This window comes from Pleurodeles waltl, chromosome 9 (genome assembly GCF_031143425.1).
Source record: "Pleurodeles waltl isolate 20211129_DDA chromosome 9, aPleWal1.hap1.20221129, whole genome shotgun sequence".
NCBI classification, from domain to species: domain Eukaryota; kingdom Metazoa; phylum Chordata; class Amphibia; order Caudata; family Salamandridae; genus Pleurodeles; species Pleurodeles waltl.
In genome coordinates this window covers 406,850,996-406,868,204 of record NC_090448.1, presented here as the reverse complement: position 1 = coordinate 406,868,204, position 17,209 = coordinate 406,850,996, and the positions used below count along the sequence as shown (strand labels likewise).

Here is a 17,209-nt window from a genome sequence, read left to right as displayed (position 1 = left end):
GGAGGTATATGAGGGAGGTCCCTCATATGCAGGCGTACTATTGGACGCCCAGCTTCTCTCGGTGGAAGACTGGGTGGACGCGGACGTAGGGGAAACAGCCTACAGAATAGACAAGGAGTCACTGGAAGACAGAGGATATCCCTCGGTGCTGTACTCCCGGGGAGGGGAGGGCCTGCTACTGCTCCACAAACAAGCGGTGGTGGTGACGTGGAGAGAGGTCACTAAATATGTGGGGTGGGATGGTAAGTTAACGTCCAAGACTCCTCTGTGGTGTAGTGACCAGCTATGCAAACCTCTACACTAAAGGACTTCTGTGCGGCATTGATAAGCTCAGAGAGGTCTGGAGAGGGGGTTCCTTGGTCACGCTGATGGACCAACAGACTGAATATGACCTGGGGCACTCTGAGAGTTTTAAATACCTCCAACTGGTTCATGCACTGGGGAGGCATCTCCGTGTGGGGGAGCAAATTCCCGATTTCTCCCTGTTGGAGGATCGCCTATTGATGGACCCCATGCAGGAGAAAGCAATTTCCTACTTTATAAAAAACTGATGGATAACTCGCCCGACACTGGGCAACCCCTTTGAGAGGCATGGGAGCGAGATATAGGGTGAATCGAGGATGATGACTGGCAAGACGCCCTTCAGAGCCCAAGAGAGGTGGCAATCCAGGCGTGATTCCACCTTGTACAACTGTGAGTCCTACACAGGTCATATTATTCGAGAACCCTCCTACATCGCATGGGAAAAAGGGATTCAGACCTGTGCCGAAGGGGGTGTGGTGAGGTAGGAACATTCTTTCATATATTATGGGGGTGTCCGGTAATACAACAGTTTTGGGTAACAGTAGTACACATTATGACCCAGGTTTCGGGGCTCACGGTCCCTCGGGAGCCCAGATGGCTGATACTCTAGATCTCAGGAGAGTAGAACCAGCTGAGACACCGAAAGACTTGGCTGATACTAGCCACGGGCTAGCCAAATGAGATAATGGCCGATCCTGGGGGGGGCCTCGGACTTGCCAGAAGTCCAAAGTTGGGAGAGGAACATGGACTGGTGACACCACACAGAACAGGTTATTTACCAGGGCAGGAGTTGCCCCCGGAAATTTTAGAAGATATGGTCACTGTGGGGTTTACATAGAGGACTGTGAGGGGAGGGCAGTGAAGGGAGGGGACCACATTGCAAGGGTAGTCGCTGCATAGAGGGCCATAGGGTATGCTAGGAATAGGAGGATTGACAATTGCTGTGATATACTATGTAGACATGATTGTTCTAATGAAAAATTATATCTTTGACCAAGGTGTATTTGTTGACCATATTCGTCAATATTGCACTGCACTGAGCTATGATTTAATAAAAAGATGTTTTTTTTAAAAAAGGTGTGGCTATGACTGGGTAACCCTCATGGCCAATACTAAAAATGGTGAAGTGCAGTTCGTATTTTTGATGGATCGAGAGTACTGGGTATTCATGGGCCTGTATTTCAAAATGGGTCACTGTGGTTGAAATCTTTTGGGACAAGATGCCTGGGGTCTCAGTAAATGAGATAAAGCCAGTAAAGCTTAAGGAAAATCTGTCACGTGCAAGGGGGGGCTGGCCTGATCCGATTTGGCTTGTACATGTTCCTAGATGTCGCCCCGGAGAGTATTACGGGGCTCTTTCCTTTACAGACTCAGTATAGTAAAATGGTGTTGGTGGTCTACTGAGCTCCAGTTGATCATTTATCACTCCCTTCATTCAGAAATATTAATGTGTGCATTTATGAATCAGAAATAGACAGCTCTCCAGCCCGTAACTGGCATCATTTGAGGAAACAAGAGTGGAGTTGAAAGAGGAAACAATAAATATTGCCAGTGCAAAGATACAATTTGAAGGGCCATAGACCACCTTTCTTTGGACAATCAGTTAAACTCAAAAATCACTACGACAAAAATGAAATAACCTGCAATAAAACAAACACAGTGAAGTAGCACCTAGGGTGACTTTGCTTTTCAGAAGAGGGTTCTGGACTACTGAGGTTTGAAAGAAGGTTGTACGTGGAAAAGGTTAATTATCTCTAACTGCTGTCCTACAGCATTGGCATCTTTCATGGATTCTCACGCTTGAAGTATTCCCTGCTGTCAGGCTGGGAACCCTCTCTAATGAAAGTTAAATATAAGAGTGTACATTTACACTTGAACTTTACATAGACTATATACGTCCTATTCACCTGGTTATACCTGACCCGAACTCCAGCAGGGGCAAGCACCCTCCGCCAACTGCCTGTTAGATGCTTCTTATTTTCTAGCCCATTAAGTGTCACTCTCATTAATTGGAGCCTCATGAAAAGGGGAGGCTGGTGGTTCGTATGAGTCTTTATGAAAGATGCTAATGCTAGAGAAACATAGTTGAAGGTAAGTATTTTTTCCTACGCCTGCATTGGGTCTTTCATAGATTTGCATGCTTGAATTAAGATTACAAAAGCAGTTTATTAGAGCTATTAAATAGTGGGCGTGAGATTAACCTTAGGTAAAAAGGCCTCTTACCTCTTGTTTTATCTTAATGTCAATGCAGTAGTACTTTGTGAAATGTGCACTGACTTCCATGCTGCTGCTTTTCAGATGTCTATACGCTGTATTCCTTCAAAAAGGGCTGCTGTAGATGCTATAGCCCTAGCTAAGAGAACTCTGACTGCTCTTGAAAGCAGCCTATTCATATAATTATGAGCCGAGCTAATGCAAGCAACAAACCATTTCATTAGAGGTTGCTTTATTGTCAGTCTGCCCTTATTTGAAGGGTCAAAAGCTACAAATAGATGGTCCATTTGAAAGAAATACTTTGTTCTGTAAAGGTAGAAGCTGAGATCTCTTTAAATGCCTAGGGAATGTGATGTCCTTTCTGTTGATGTGGTGGGATTTGTGAAAAAAGTAAAATATTTTGCTTTATGTGAAATATTGTTGCCACTTTTTGAATGAATTGGGCTTGTAGTCAATGTTATCTTGTTTGAAAAAAACATAAAAGATTCTTTTCAGGAAAGAGTGTGAGTTCACTGAGTTTTCTAACTGATGTAACAGTTACCAAAACCGATGTTTTTCAAGAAAGACATTGCATCAAAGCTTTGTGAGTTGGTATAAAGGGCATATGTAACAATGCCACCATCACTGTGCTGAGCTGCCATTCTGGTGACAATTTAATACACTGAATAGAAGGGATTGCCCTAAATAAACCTTTCACAAATATTTAATTCTTCTTTCAGAATACAACTAGGTTTTGAGGAGATCTCAGAAATTACAAAATTGCAGCCATGCTTTAATCGAGTCAAAGGATAGGTCAGCCTTGACCAATTACAAAAGGTATGGTAGAAATGGGCGAGGGGACAATTCCAGTGAACTCAGTTTTATTTTATTTTTGCCCATGTAACAAAGCGTTTCTACTTGATTTTAGTTTTGATGGTTGAAGGGGCTCTAGCTGCTTTCAAAATCCTTTTACAATCTTCAGGTACTGATAAATGTCCAAACTGCAAGTCTTGATGAGCCAGGCTCTTAGCTGAAGGGAACGAGGGCTGTGGTGAAGGGCCCTGAAAGAAGTCATAAATCTGTCTTGAACTGAATTGGTGTTTGTCAGACACCCTCCGTAATTCTGAGTACCAATGTTGATGTGCCTATGCTGAAGCCACCGGATTTACTTTGCACTACTCCATCTTGACCTTGCATAATACTCTAGGTTTCAGAGGAATTGTCAGGAAAACATACAGGAATTACCTTGCCCAGTCCCCTTCCGATCATAGGCAATCACATCTGGTTGCAAACCTGGCTCACTTCTTATTTTAATCCGTTGCAAACAAGTCCCACTGTGGAGTGCCCCACCTTTAAAATACTACATGCAATTGCCTGTCAACTATTTCCCACACTTTTGAGTTTGAGTATTGTCTGCTCAGCAATCTGCCAATTCGGTGTATATTACTGAAATATGCTCTCCTGACAACTCCACATTGTGGCTGCCATTTTCCAAAGTCTTTGCATCTACTTTGACAACATAACTTATCTTGTTTCCCCAGCTGCAGATGTAATACAATGGGCTAGTACTCTCCTTTCAAACCACAATATGAGTGTTTTGCATAGCAGGAAGTAATGCTTTGATGGCCAACCTGACAGTCCTGAGCTCCAGCAAGCTGAAGTGCGACTGTTACTCCTTTCTGGACTATAATTCAAGAAGTGATGTGCCTGTAGTTGAAATATTTGATGGTTTGTTTGTACGTAGGGTTGGCCTGTGCAGATATTTCAATTTTTGTTTCATTTGTGGGGTGATTTGTATTTTATCATCCATGCCTCCATCAATTTGTTGCCACTGAAAATTCAATAGCTCCAGAATCATCCTCTTGCTTAGGCTTCAGTGAGATAGTAGAAGGATACACAAAGTCCACAGGATTGCTTTGATTGCTCTGTCACCCTGACCTTACTAAAAACATTTTTTGACGTATAGATTTGTCACCTTGTTCTTGCAATGGAAACACCATTCTTTTTTTGTGTGCACATCCTGACAAATCGGTTGTTGGGGTATGGCTTGATTTTCTCATGTTGATAGCAAGACCCAAGGATGACAGCACTGACATTATCCTCTTGATCATATCCAGGAATTCCTACCATGTTTTCGCTCTTATGAGCCAGTCATCTAATTTAAGGTATATCACTCAGCCCTCCATCCTTACTCCTTAACAAGGCTGCTTCTGGAGTCATTCATTTTAAGAATATTGGAGGGGCTGATTTTAGGCTCAATGGTCATGACTTGAACTGATAATGGAGACCTGCAACCATAAAGCGAAGCAACCTCCTGTGCCCTGCATGAATTGGACTATGGAAATAAGCATACTACATACCAGCGATGTTAGAATTAACATCTTTTTTGAAAAGGCAATGTTACTTGCAGTGTGATTATGCAAAAGCTTTGCTTCTTGATGTACTCAATGTAGGTTTCTCAACCCCAACACTGGTCACTATTCTCCTGATGTTTTCAATATGAAAAAGAACCTGGAGTAAAATCCTAGATTGTTCTGTTGTTGGAACCTCTTCTAAAGATCCCTTTTCTATGAACTTGGCCACCACCAGATGTAGCTCTGTTAAGTGTTTGTGTTTCTCTTTTTCTGAGGAAGAGATGGTAAGTCCTCCAAAAATTGCAGGGCATGGCCAAACTGAATTAAAAAATGTTACCAACCACCTGTCCATTGTTATTTTCCACCAGACTCTTAGCTAGTAAGTTATCCTATCTCCCACTTGCAGACTGAAGAGGGAGGAGGCTTCCCTGGTAAAGACTGTGGTGGTCATTCTGACCGCGGCGGTCGCCGCCCGCCAAGCGGTTCCCGCCGAAAGACCGCTCTGCGGTCAAAAGACCGCGGTGGCGATTCTGGCTTTCCCGCTGGGCCGGCGGGCGACCGCCAGAAGACCGCCGGCCGGCCCAGCGGGACAGCCCCTTCAACAATGAAGCCGGCTCGGAACCCGTCGTGATTTTCACTGTCTGCACAGCAGACAGTGAAAATCTTTGTGGGGCCCTGTTAGGGGGCCCCTGCACTGCCCATGCCAGTGGCATGGGCAGTGCAGGGGCCCCCAGGGGCCCCACAGCAGCCGTTCCCGCCATCCTGGTTCCGGCGGTGGACACCGCCAGAAACAGGCTGGCGGGAAGGCGCTCAGAATCCCCATGGCGGAGCTGCAAGCAGCGCCGCCATGGCGGATTCCCTGGGCCAGCGGGAAACCGGCGGGAAACCGCCGGCTCCCCTTTTCTGACCGCGGCTTTACCGCCGCGGTCAGAATCGCCCAGGAAGCACCGCCAGCCTGTTGGCGGTGCTTCCGCCGCCCTCCGCCATGGCAGTCATGGACCGCCAAGGTCAGAATGACCCCCTGTGTCTGCTTCACTTATTATTATACTTTGTGGTTAGGTTGCCTTTTTTGTGCTGCCCTTGCTTGTTTTGTTGGCCAAGCTAATGCCTTTGTTGTCTTAAATGATGTTAAATAGTTTCTGTATTGCTTGTTTGTCCGAAAAAAAGAACCTGCAGAAAGGACCCTTGGTTTTCATGCCTGTCATCTTGAAAAGAAGTTCTGATCTGAAGTACTCCGGTGGCCTTGCTGTTAAAGTGTCTGTTTTGATGCATTGAACAGCTTTGTCTACTTTTTCCCCATAGACGTTCTGTCCATCAAAAGAAAAGTCATGTCCATGATTTCTGACAGAACATCAGGCCTGAATGACACACTCTCAACCAGACATATCACCTCAATACTGTTGCAATGTTTATCTATCAAAATGCACATTAAGAAGCATCTATAGCTGAATAAATTTGTGTTACTGACTCTTGCTCATCATCCTTTAAAATATCCTTTGTTCTATCGATATCTGACAACTTTTCAAGAAAAAGAGTTATATTACTCCATAGCTGCCTGCTGAACCATGCAACCACAGCTGATGCATTAGCTATTTTCACGTGTCTACGGCCAACACATTTTCCCCCCTGAGAAATTCTTCAAAAGGATAGACCTTTGCTAAGGGTTCCTCACATTGAACCAGCAGTACAAAATATGTCTGTTGAAAGTTTCTGACTAGAAGGACTGAGGTTGCAGGTCTCTGACTGGTTGGAGTTTGGGTCAATTATAATGAAGTGAATAGGATGTAGATAGTCAATGTGAAGTTCAATGCTGATGAGAGTTAATGTACACTGCTATGTTACCAATGATTATGGAGGTTCCCCCAGAGTGAGGACGGGGAATAATTCCTGCATGTGAATCTATGAAAGATCCAGTCCTAGAGACTATTAGCTTTGACAGAGACCTAAAGTGTCACTCATCAGGCGTAAGAATAACTGCTTTGGAAATCGGCTTGACTTATCACTCACACCAAACTGCATTTCACACCTAGTGAGAGTGTACCACACCTAATCATTCAAAGCTCAGCTCTATATATAGATTCTAATAATGACAGCTAAAGGAACGAGTTACTTACCTTCAGTAACACCTTATCTGGTAGAGACATATTCTAGTTGCAGATTCCTTACCTTAGAATTTCCCCCAGGAGTCAGTCTGGATCCGGATATTTTTCTTGAGCAGCACCCCTGCGTGGCGTCAGTCGGCTCTGTGTCTCTCGTCAGCATCATGCATGCTGGATATGACGTTGCACGACCTATAAAGGTGCCACCCCGGAACGCTGACGTCGGTTTCTTTTCACAAATTTCCACGCCAGACGTTTAAAGTCATGAAGAACACCGACCACTGGTGTGTAAAATGTAGGGCCCTGAAAGTGAAGTCCCTGTTCCTCGATATCAGTCCGCAGAGCGAGGAGAATGGGTGGGTCGGAAAGGAATCTGCAACTAGAACAAGTCTCTACCAGATATGGCGTCACCAAAGGTAAGTAACTTGTTCATCTGATTGAGACTTCTAGTTGCAGATTCCTTAGCTTAGAATAGATACCTGAACAATAATATCCCCAGAGGAGGGTCTGCGAACCAAGATCATACTAGGGAGTCCTGCAGGACCGATCGGGCAAAGTACCTGTACCTTCGGAACTGACTGTCCAGGCAGTAGGGTTTGGTGCATGTGTGCAAGGATGCCTATATTGCTGCATGACAGATGTCCATGACTGGAACTCCGCATGCTAACACAGTCATTGAAGCTGTTGCTCTAGGAGAGTGAACGCTCAAACCCTCCGGGGGTTCCTTTTTAGCTAATGCTAGCACATTTTAATGCAAAGAACGACCCATCTAGAGATGGTTCTCTTCTACGCTGCCCAACCTTTCTTCGCACCCACATACCTAACAGAGAGCTGATCATTCACCCGGAACTCTTTGGTACAATCAAGGTACAACCCCAGCATTTTTTTGGGGTTCAGGTGGTGAAGTCTCTCCTCTTCCTTCAAAGGATGTGGGGGTGTGTAAAAAGTAAGCAAGGTAATGGATGGGCCTACACAGAAGGGCGTAACCATGTTTGGAAGAAAAGAGGCCCATGTGCGAAGCACCACTTTGTCAGGATAGATGGAAAGGTAGGGTGATTTAGATGACAATGCCTGCAGCTCGCTCATCCTGCGGGCAGATGTAATGCCACAAGAAAGGCTGTTTTTAATGTTAGAAGCCTGAGAGGACAATTGTGAAGTGACTCAAAGAGAGCACACACGAGGAAAGTCGGGACCAAATTCAAATCCCATTGGGGCATGATGAACGGTGATGGAGGAGACATGTGGATAAGACCCTTAAGGAACCTACTAACTATAGGAGACTCAAACAAAGAGGGTTGGTCAGGTAATCTCAGAAATGCAGAGATAGCAACAAATAACCTTTGAGTTTGCCCAAAACAGAGCCTTGCTGGACCAAAGAAAGAATAAATAAGACGACCTGTGAAAGAGGGGCAGAGAGGGGGTCAACAGACTTGCCTATGCTCCATGCCACAAATTTATGCCAACAGGCGTACTCTGTTTTGGTGGAGGGATACCTGGCTGCCAAGATAACATCACATACTTCGGGTGGAAGGTCAAAAGCTGTCAACTGCTGTGCCTCAATCTCCACGCAAGAAGGCAGAGATTGGACAGGTGCCGGTGGAGAACCATCCCAGGGACAGTCTGATCCGAGGATCAATGGCCATTCTCAATAACTTGGGATACCAGACTCTTCTTGCCTAGTCCAGTGCCACAAAGATTACTTGGGCCCACTCATTTTAACTCTTCTTGAGAATTCTGGGCAGAAGTGGTTTGGGCAGAAAGGCGTACAGGAGGACTGAGCTCACTCATGATGAAAAGTGTCGCCGAGCGATTGCCGGCTTGGAAACTCCAACGTGCAAAACTGCTAAAATTGCGTGCTCTGAGGAGGCAAACAGATCTAACCAAGGTACTTCCTACTGCTGAAAGAGACCTTGCTCCACCTCCGGATGGAGATCCTATTTGTGATCGACAAGGCATTGTCGGCTGAGTTTGTCCGCTCTGGCAATCTGAGAGCCTGCCAGGTGTTGAACCCGCAAGGAAATGCCCAGCCATGTCCAGAGGTGAAGAGCCTCCTGACAAAGAATCCACGACCCCACCCGCCCTACTTGCTGCAGTACCACATGGCAGTGGGGTTGTCCGTGAGCACCTGCATTACATTCCCTTGGAGAGAGGGAAGGAATGCTTTTAATGCCAGTCTCATCAACCTGAGCTCCAAATGAATGATTTGGAGCCCAGTCTCCACCGGAGACGAGACACCTCTGTTCTCCACCTCTCCCATGTGTCCGCCCCATCCCAGGAGTGACGCATCTATCACTACTGTCATATCTGGAGAAGGGGAAGGGAAAGATCAGCCTCTGACCCAATCGCAGTTCAAGTGCCACCAGTGCAGATCTTGCGCAGTTCCCTCCAAGATCTGGGCCATGCCCAAGAAATTATCCTGATGCTGCGACCACTGGAACTTCAGGTGCCACTGCAAAGCCCGCATATGCCATCTGGCATGTTTCTCCAGAAGGATGCAGGAGGCCATAAGGCCCAGGAGCCTCAGCATTATTCTCACCAAAATCCAGGATACAGGCTGAAACACCGGTATCAAAGCCTGGACATCCTGAACTCACCGCTCTGGAGAATAAGCCCAAAACTGCACTGTGTCCGGAACAGCTACAATGAAGGGAACGTCTGAAAGGGAGTCAGATGTGACTTTGGCACGTTTATAGTGAACCCCAGTGAATGCAGGAGGTCCAGCCTTAGTCTGCAGGTGGGAGATGACAGCATGGGGTGGGCCGCCTTTAACAGCCAGTCGTTGAAGTAGGGGAAGACTGAAACCCCTGACCTGCGCAGATGAACTGTTACCACCGCCATCACCCTGGTGAACACCCAAGGGGTGGTGGTAAGTCCAAAGGGGAGCACAGTCAACTGAAAATGCGCATGGCCTACCGTGAACCGCTAGTAACGTCTGTGGGCAGGCAGGATAGGAATATGGAAATAGGCGTCCCGCAAGTCTAACGCTACCATTCAGTCTCCTAGGTTCAGGGCGATAGAACCTGAGCCTGGGTGAGCATTTTGAACTTTTCCTTCCTGAGGAAGAGATTGAGGGATCTATGGTATAGGATAGGGAAGAGGCCCTTGACCTTTTTGGGCACTAGAAAGTAGAACGAACAACAACCACAACCTACTTCTGGCACAGGGACCCTCTCTATGGCTTCCTTGGCCAAGAGAGCCATAACCTCCTCGTGGAGTAGTGCTAGGTGATTCTCCATCATTCGATCGTAGGATGGTGGCATGGATGTAAGGGTAGTTTCGAAGGAGAGGGAGTCGCCCCTTCGGACTAATTGCAAAACCCACCTGTCTGATGTGATTGACTGCCAGCGCGGCAGGTGATGGTGGATACTGCCTCCGACTGGTCCCTGGTGGGGAAGCATCAGACTAAAAAGGTTTGGAGGCTGCAGAAGAGAAGGGTGGGGCGGTGAACTGGCTAGACCACTAGCTTCCTGATCCTTAAGGATGTTGGATCCCATGTCTTCATCCACACAGAGGCTGGAGGGGAACGGACGTATTTGGGCACCCTTTCCGTAGCCATGAAGGGGGCAAAAGCAGACTGAAAGGGGGAGGGGCAGCAGTGAGGCCCAAGGCCCTGGACTCCTTAAAGCGCTTGAGTGCCGAGTCTGTTTTGTCTCCAGAGAGACAGACATAAAGGGCATGTCCATAATGATGGATTGGACATTCCCCAAAAAGCCAGATGTCCTGAACCAGGCGTGGTACCTGAAGGCTGCCGTCGATGCAACTGATCTTCCTAGTGAGACGGTCGTATCCAGCCCACTCTGTGTTGCAAACTTATCGGTGTCTCTCCTGTCAGCAGCAGCTTGGGAAAGAAGGGCTCAGGCCTCCTCCGGGACCTATGGCAGGACCTGCACAGCCGTGTCCCATAAAGTACGGTTGTAATGCCCAAAAGGCACACAGTGTTAACGGACCGCAATGGCAGACTGGAGGAGTTAACTCTAACCCAGCCCCTTATTAGCCTAACCTAATCCATTTCTGATCCTTAACTTTTTCCCCAATGTTAATCCTAATCCTTACCCCAAGCCGATCACTGACCTCTACACCTTACCACACATATCACTCACACTATAGCTTTCACTAACCCAACTGTAATTCTGAGACATCACCTAAATTTAACCTAATCCAGTCCTTACCCCTGCATAAATTCATGCATTTTTCAATATTTAAAAAAAAATGCATTTACTCTATTTTTGTTTCTAATTTTTGTCACTACTTTTTGGTTACCAGATCTTTTCCATTACATTTTTGAGTCACCACCACATTAACATTGGCAGTATACATTGTCTGATACGCTTGTTAAACCGCCTGCATATCATCTAGCAGGAAACCAAGGGCCATATGTACGAACACATTTTCCCATAGACATAGAATGGGTAAAACCCTTTGATACATCTGGCCCCAAATCCTATCACAAAGAACAAACCTCTTATCTCTTATCCTTGAGCAGGTAACGGGCAAGATGCTCTACACATTGCAGTAAGAATTTGCCTTTCCTATACACCAGTGGTTCACAACCTGTGATCTGCAGACTCCCAGAGGGTTGTGTCACATTCCCAGGGGGTCCGCAGACCCCCTGGGAATGTCCCAGGGACGGCAGGAAGGCATTTCTCCAGCTGGGGCCGCTGGACAGAAATACGTGTGAGTTTTAAAAATATTTATGACTTCATTTGTGCAGCAGTTTTAAGAGCACCGCAAAGTTCCCTCTACAACCAGCAGCCTTCCAGTAAAAATAAAAGCATCAAGACAACTCTGGTGATTAATGTACCTGCTGGAGAGAGATGGGAGTTTTGTCTAGTGGCAGTTTTGACTCATCTAAGGTAGCGCAGATGGTTAGTATGCCTGCTGCAAAGAACATGTGTCCTGCAAAGAAAAGTATTTTATGTGCATAGCACAGTGGGTTACTACGTTTGTCACAAAGATTATTTTGTTACTCTGCAGTTTATAAATTACGATCGTAATCTAGCACAGTGAGCTATGAACTGCCATTAAAGAGCTGCATGAAACTGACTGGCACAAATTAAAAAGTTTGTTTTTACTCCAGTCTTTCATTATCCTTATCCTGCTAAAAAAAGTTTTGCTTCCGTATAAGTATATTCTTATTATTAAAGTCAACGCTAACCACTGTGTTATGTTTTGAATCCTGAGTTTGTGCTTCTCCAGAACAAGCACTCTTAGAAAATGCCTACCAATGTGGATGACTTGTGACTCCTACATTTTGCAATCCCCTATAAAGAGCTCCGAAACCCTACACCAGTATGAGAGGTGCTATAAAACAAATGAATTACATGTAACACAGAGGCTATGGAGATATGAGATGACCTTATGGTTATACTTCCTTTCCCCACCACATATTTGTGAGAAAGCTTTCTCAGATCTTATGTACCTAAAAATTAAAACAGAAATCACTTGGAAAATGTAGAACCTGACCTTAGGATTCAGCTTTCCTAAATAAAACCAAACATTGGAAACAGTCACCAAGATGCAGTTCCAACTTTACCATTCAAATTTTTCGATTTTTGCATATTTTTTCAGTATAAAATAATTATATCTTTATTATTATATTTTCGAGTATTTGTTTGGTGAGTACTTGTTTGAATATTTTTGGTGAATTATTGTTTTAATGTTTGAAATGTAAATCGTACAAATTGCTTGAGAGTCCCTGGTTTCCAGTAGGTGTCCTCAGGAGTCAGAAAGTTGGGAACAACTGCTATACACGAATAATGCATGCATCCAGAGTGACTCTAAGCCCTGACTGGTTGAATCAGAGTATGTCTGTGAGTAGAGGAGTGTTCTATCCTAGTCCTTTTTCTGGGCTGCAACTCTGAAATCTCAGGAGCCCTGCAACCTCCAGAAGGAAAACTGGAGCTTGAAGTTTAGTCTGAACTCTCTGTTCTTCAGTCTCTAACAGTCATGTTTTGGCAAATTATATTGATAATTTAAAATGGTCGAGAACAGAGAAAACAAGACATAGAGTGATCTGACTTACCAAAGTTACAGTTTACTGTACTACCAGGGGAACCAGCAAGTCCAGGTTCTAATCCCCCTGGTTATTGCTCATTTCACTATGGTATTTCACATGGACACCCTGTCTACTTTTACCAGATGTGGCACTGAGGGACTGATTTAGAGTTTGTCAGGCAGGTTTCCCAGTCACAATGATATCCTGTCTGCCTTATTACAAGTGCCAAATCTGTCACATTTGTGATGGAGGATCTAATCTGCCAAATAAGGCTTTATGTCTGTTATTCTGAAGGAATGATACGTTACTTTTATTGATCAGAAGTGACACTGGGCATTTTTCCATAAGGAAAAAGTCTCTATTCACCCACAGTATTACTTAAACAAAATTCACTTACTGCAATCTCCCAAAAACTAGACTAGATATAAAATTTGCATCCCTTTTCATACCAATGATTTTTGCATGTGCTACTGAAGCAAGTTTGCTTTTTTTTTTTATAACCATATTTTATCTTATTCAAAGTAAAAGTTGTCACAAAACAGGATTGGTGGAATAATACATGGAGATGCGCCCCCTGTTCACCCAGTCGTCCTCAGTGCACATTACAAGTAACTTTTACAATCATGTCAACAGTACATGTTTATAGCTAATGTTACATTTACTCTTCCACTTCAGCACCTGAGTCTCCCGTCCATTTGGACCAGATTTTAGTATGCTTCTGCGGGCATACTTGCGCCTCATAAATTGGTTTCTCCATTTGGGCGCACCAATACCCCCCGCCGCCATCTCGAAATCGTAGGTGGACTGCTCACCATCCATTGTCTTGCAATGTCCCGCTTAGCAACCAGAAGAGCAGTGCCCACCAACAGTCTATCGCCTGGGAACTCGCCACCACTTCCATCACCCCAAAAAGGAACCTCAATGGAGACAATTCCAGTGTCTGCCCCCCAACTGTGGAAAGTTCTGATAAAGCCTGTTTCCAGTAAGGCAGAACCACACCATATGGAAGAAGTCTGCTGGGGAGTCAGCGCAGTACCCACACCAAGGTATAGACCGAAGATCAGCCTGATCCAATCTAACTGGAGCTAGGTACGCACGGTGCAGATAGTACAACTGCACCAACCTCAGTTTAGCTGAGATTACAATCACTCGAGGCACCATTAATGCATCTCACCAATCCTCCTCATCCATAGGTTCCATCCAAGCTTCTTACCCTGACTTCAGGGGCTGGAGTGTCTCAAAAGCATTTAGTACGATCAAACTGTATATTTGGGAGATTGCTCCTTTGCCCAAGGCCTCCATCATCACCTTCGCCTCCACAGGACTAAATTTAGGTACTGAAGTAGCCTCAGGTATGTGGGATCTCAATGCATGTTGCAACTGTAGAAATCTATGGAACTGCATATGCAACAGTGTGTACCCCTGCTGGTGTTCCTGGAAGGACTGCATATGGTCACCTGACCACACATCACCAAGCACAGTTATGCCAATAGCGTTCCATCGGGAAAACCCCTCCAGTGCACTCACTTCTCCCAGCCAGGTCCCCCACCACAGTGGAGTTCGGTGTGTTAGCTTCTTCCACCACCCGGTACAACACAGCTCCTTCCGCCACCCCATGAATACCATCCTGGTTACTTCTGAGATACTCTGCGATAACGAGCCACCATATAGAAGGTCCATTATGCGGGGGGAACCCAGCGACACTAACTCTAAACAGTAGGCCAGATCTACCCAACCCCCGTTAGCCAATCATTGATCACAAAAGCCTGGGATGTTAAATAATAGTACTGTAGATTGGACATGCTCAGCCCCCCTGACATATGGCCGAACAAGGTGCCTCCTTCCACTATGCCACAGGAAGGCAATAGCCATTGCATCCATTTCCCTGAACCACTGAGACAGTAATTGTATTGGAAGGTTTTAAAGGAGATAAAGAAAGCATGGCAGCACCAGCATCTTAAATAAGGCAGTACACCCCAGCACATTGAGGGTTAACAAGTGGCACCTCTTAAGGTCTGCTTTAACTCTGTGGATGAGCGGTATAATGTTTAGCACCCAAACAAGGGATGGTTCCACCACTATTTTAATTCCCAGATAGGTAAAACTAATCCGCTGTATGGGCAATTCAGATTGCTAATCAATTGCATCCCGAGACCCAGCCAAAGGAACCAAAAGAGATTTCTTTGGATTTATAAGCAGTCCAGATGCCTCTTCAAAAAGAAGCAGAAGAAAGAGACACTGGGGACCACTCTCTGCCAGATTTGACAGGTACAACAGCATGTCATCAGCATACAAGGCAATACGGTCCTCCTTCCCCTGAGGCCAACGCCAGCCCATCATCAATGGATCTTCTCGAAGCATGCACGCTAAGGGTTCGATGGCCAAAGCAAAGAGAAAAGGGGACAGTGGGCATCCCTACCTTTTTCACCTACAAAAAGGAAATGCCTCCGACACCGTCCCATTGACCAGCACCCTGGCTGTCAGGCAGTGATAAAGCAGTTGTTTCACACGCTGGAATTTGTCGCCAAATCCCGCCTTAGCGAGCCCCTGTCTCCGGTATCTCCAGTCCACAGTATCAAACGCCTTCTTGAAGTTTATCAGTATCAGCGCCAGGGACTCTGGAAGGGCATGCCTGTGCGCCAGTGCAACATTCAAGCACCTAATACAGTGTTTAGGATTGCGATTTGGCATGAATTCACACTGATCAGGGTGGACCAAATGCCCTAAAACCCTCCGCAGATGGTTCGCCAAGACAGTGGCATATATTTTTAGTTCCCCGTTGATCAAAGGTATCAGGCTATAATCTGCATATGACAGGGATGGAGGCTTTGTCTTTGGCAGGGCCACTATGGTCACCTGGTCAAGGTTGTCCGGAAAGGCACCAACTTACAACGCCTCCTCATAAAAGCCAAACAACCGAGTCGCCAAGAAGTCTCTAAATCTAGAGTGAAATTCAGTAGGATCTCCATCAGGGCCTAGGGTTTTCCCAGTGTTTAATGCAGAGATGGCCTCACCTATCTCCTCTCGTGAAATGGGCTGAACCAATGCCCGATGTTCCTACTTTGGGAAAACGGGCATGGATAACTCACTTAAGAGCGGTGCCTCTAGCTTCACCAAGGGCCTGGGGCCACGGTATAAAGTGTGGCATAATACTGCACAAATGTGGCCACTATGCCAGCCGGAGAGGCCTAAGACACTTCGGGTATCACCCGCACTGTCAGGGGTTTGGTGGCCAGCCAGTACAATTTGCTGTTCTTATCCCCCCAGCCGTAGTAGACCCTTGTCTGCGATGCATGCCATAATTGCTTTGCTGCCTCCAACAATTGTGCCAGTATTTCTTCCCACACAGGGTTCAAAGCATTCTCCAGTTCCCCACAGCCCCTCTGGGCCATGCGCCTCTCCAACTGAAGCGCCCTGGCCTCTAAACAGGCAATGTGGGCTTGCTTGGCTCTTTCTTGTGTCCGGAGAAGGGCCTTGGCCAGACCACGAATTGTGGCATTCCCAGCCTCCCAAAACATTGCCTTTGTTTGTCCTGTTCTTTCATTCAATTCAAAATACTGTTCAATCTCCTTACATAAGTTCTTAACATATTCCCCATTCTGTAGGAGCCAGGCAAAAAAAAAGCGCCACGTGGGGAGCTGTGACAGGACAGTTGAGCCAATGTTAGGGAGAACTGAGGCATGGTCTGATATGCCCCGAGCCAGTATCTGGACCTGTTTGACAGAGCGGAGGTCAGCAGCCCACATGAAGATCATATCAATGTGCGCCTGCGTATGATGTGCTACGGAAGTATGAGTGTATTGCTTGGAGTAGGGGTTCCAAGTCCGCCACACCTCCGGCCCAGGTTCGACATCCATTGTCGTAAGGAAGCAGAGCAACGACATCGAACAGCTGAAGCTGCACCTGTAATATCCACGACGATATCTAAGACCGCATTCATATCGCCTCCAAGGACAGTGAGGCCAGAGGGCATCTGAGTTACCACTGCTGAAAGCTCCCAAAGAAAGTGGTGAAGCGCCGTGGGAGGTGCATAAATACATATAAAATTCAAGGGATGTCCCCCCACCATCCCTGTTAGTGTGACATACCTGCCTTGCGGGTCTAGCCATTTTTGATGCACCACCACGGGAAACCCAGTCGCATAAGTATCGCATCCCCCCAGGAACCATGCACACACCCCGCATGGTAGATCCGGGCAAACCCACACCGGGCCAGGAAGGGACAAGATGTACCCAGCAGGTGCCTCTCTTATAGAAATAGAATGG

General features: G+C 46.1%; 1 protein-coding gene across 1 annotated transcript in view; it reads right to left on the bottom strand.

The window, feature by feature from the left end:
* Positions 1-17,209, bottom strand: part of LOC138259410 (girdin-like) — a 632,998-nt gene that overhangs the window by 375,188 nt on the left and 240,601 nt on the right. The window lies entirely within an intron of this gene.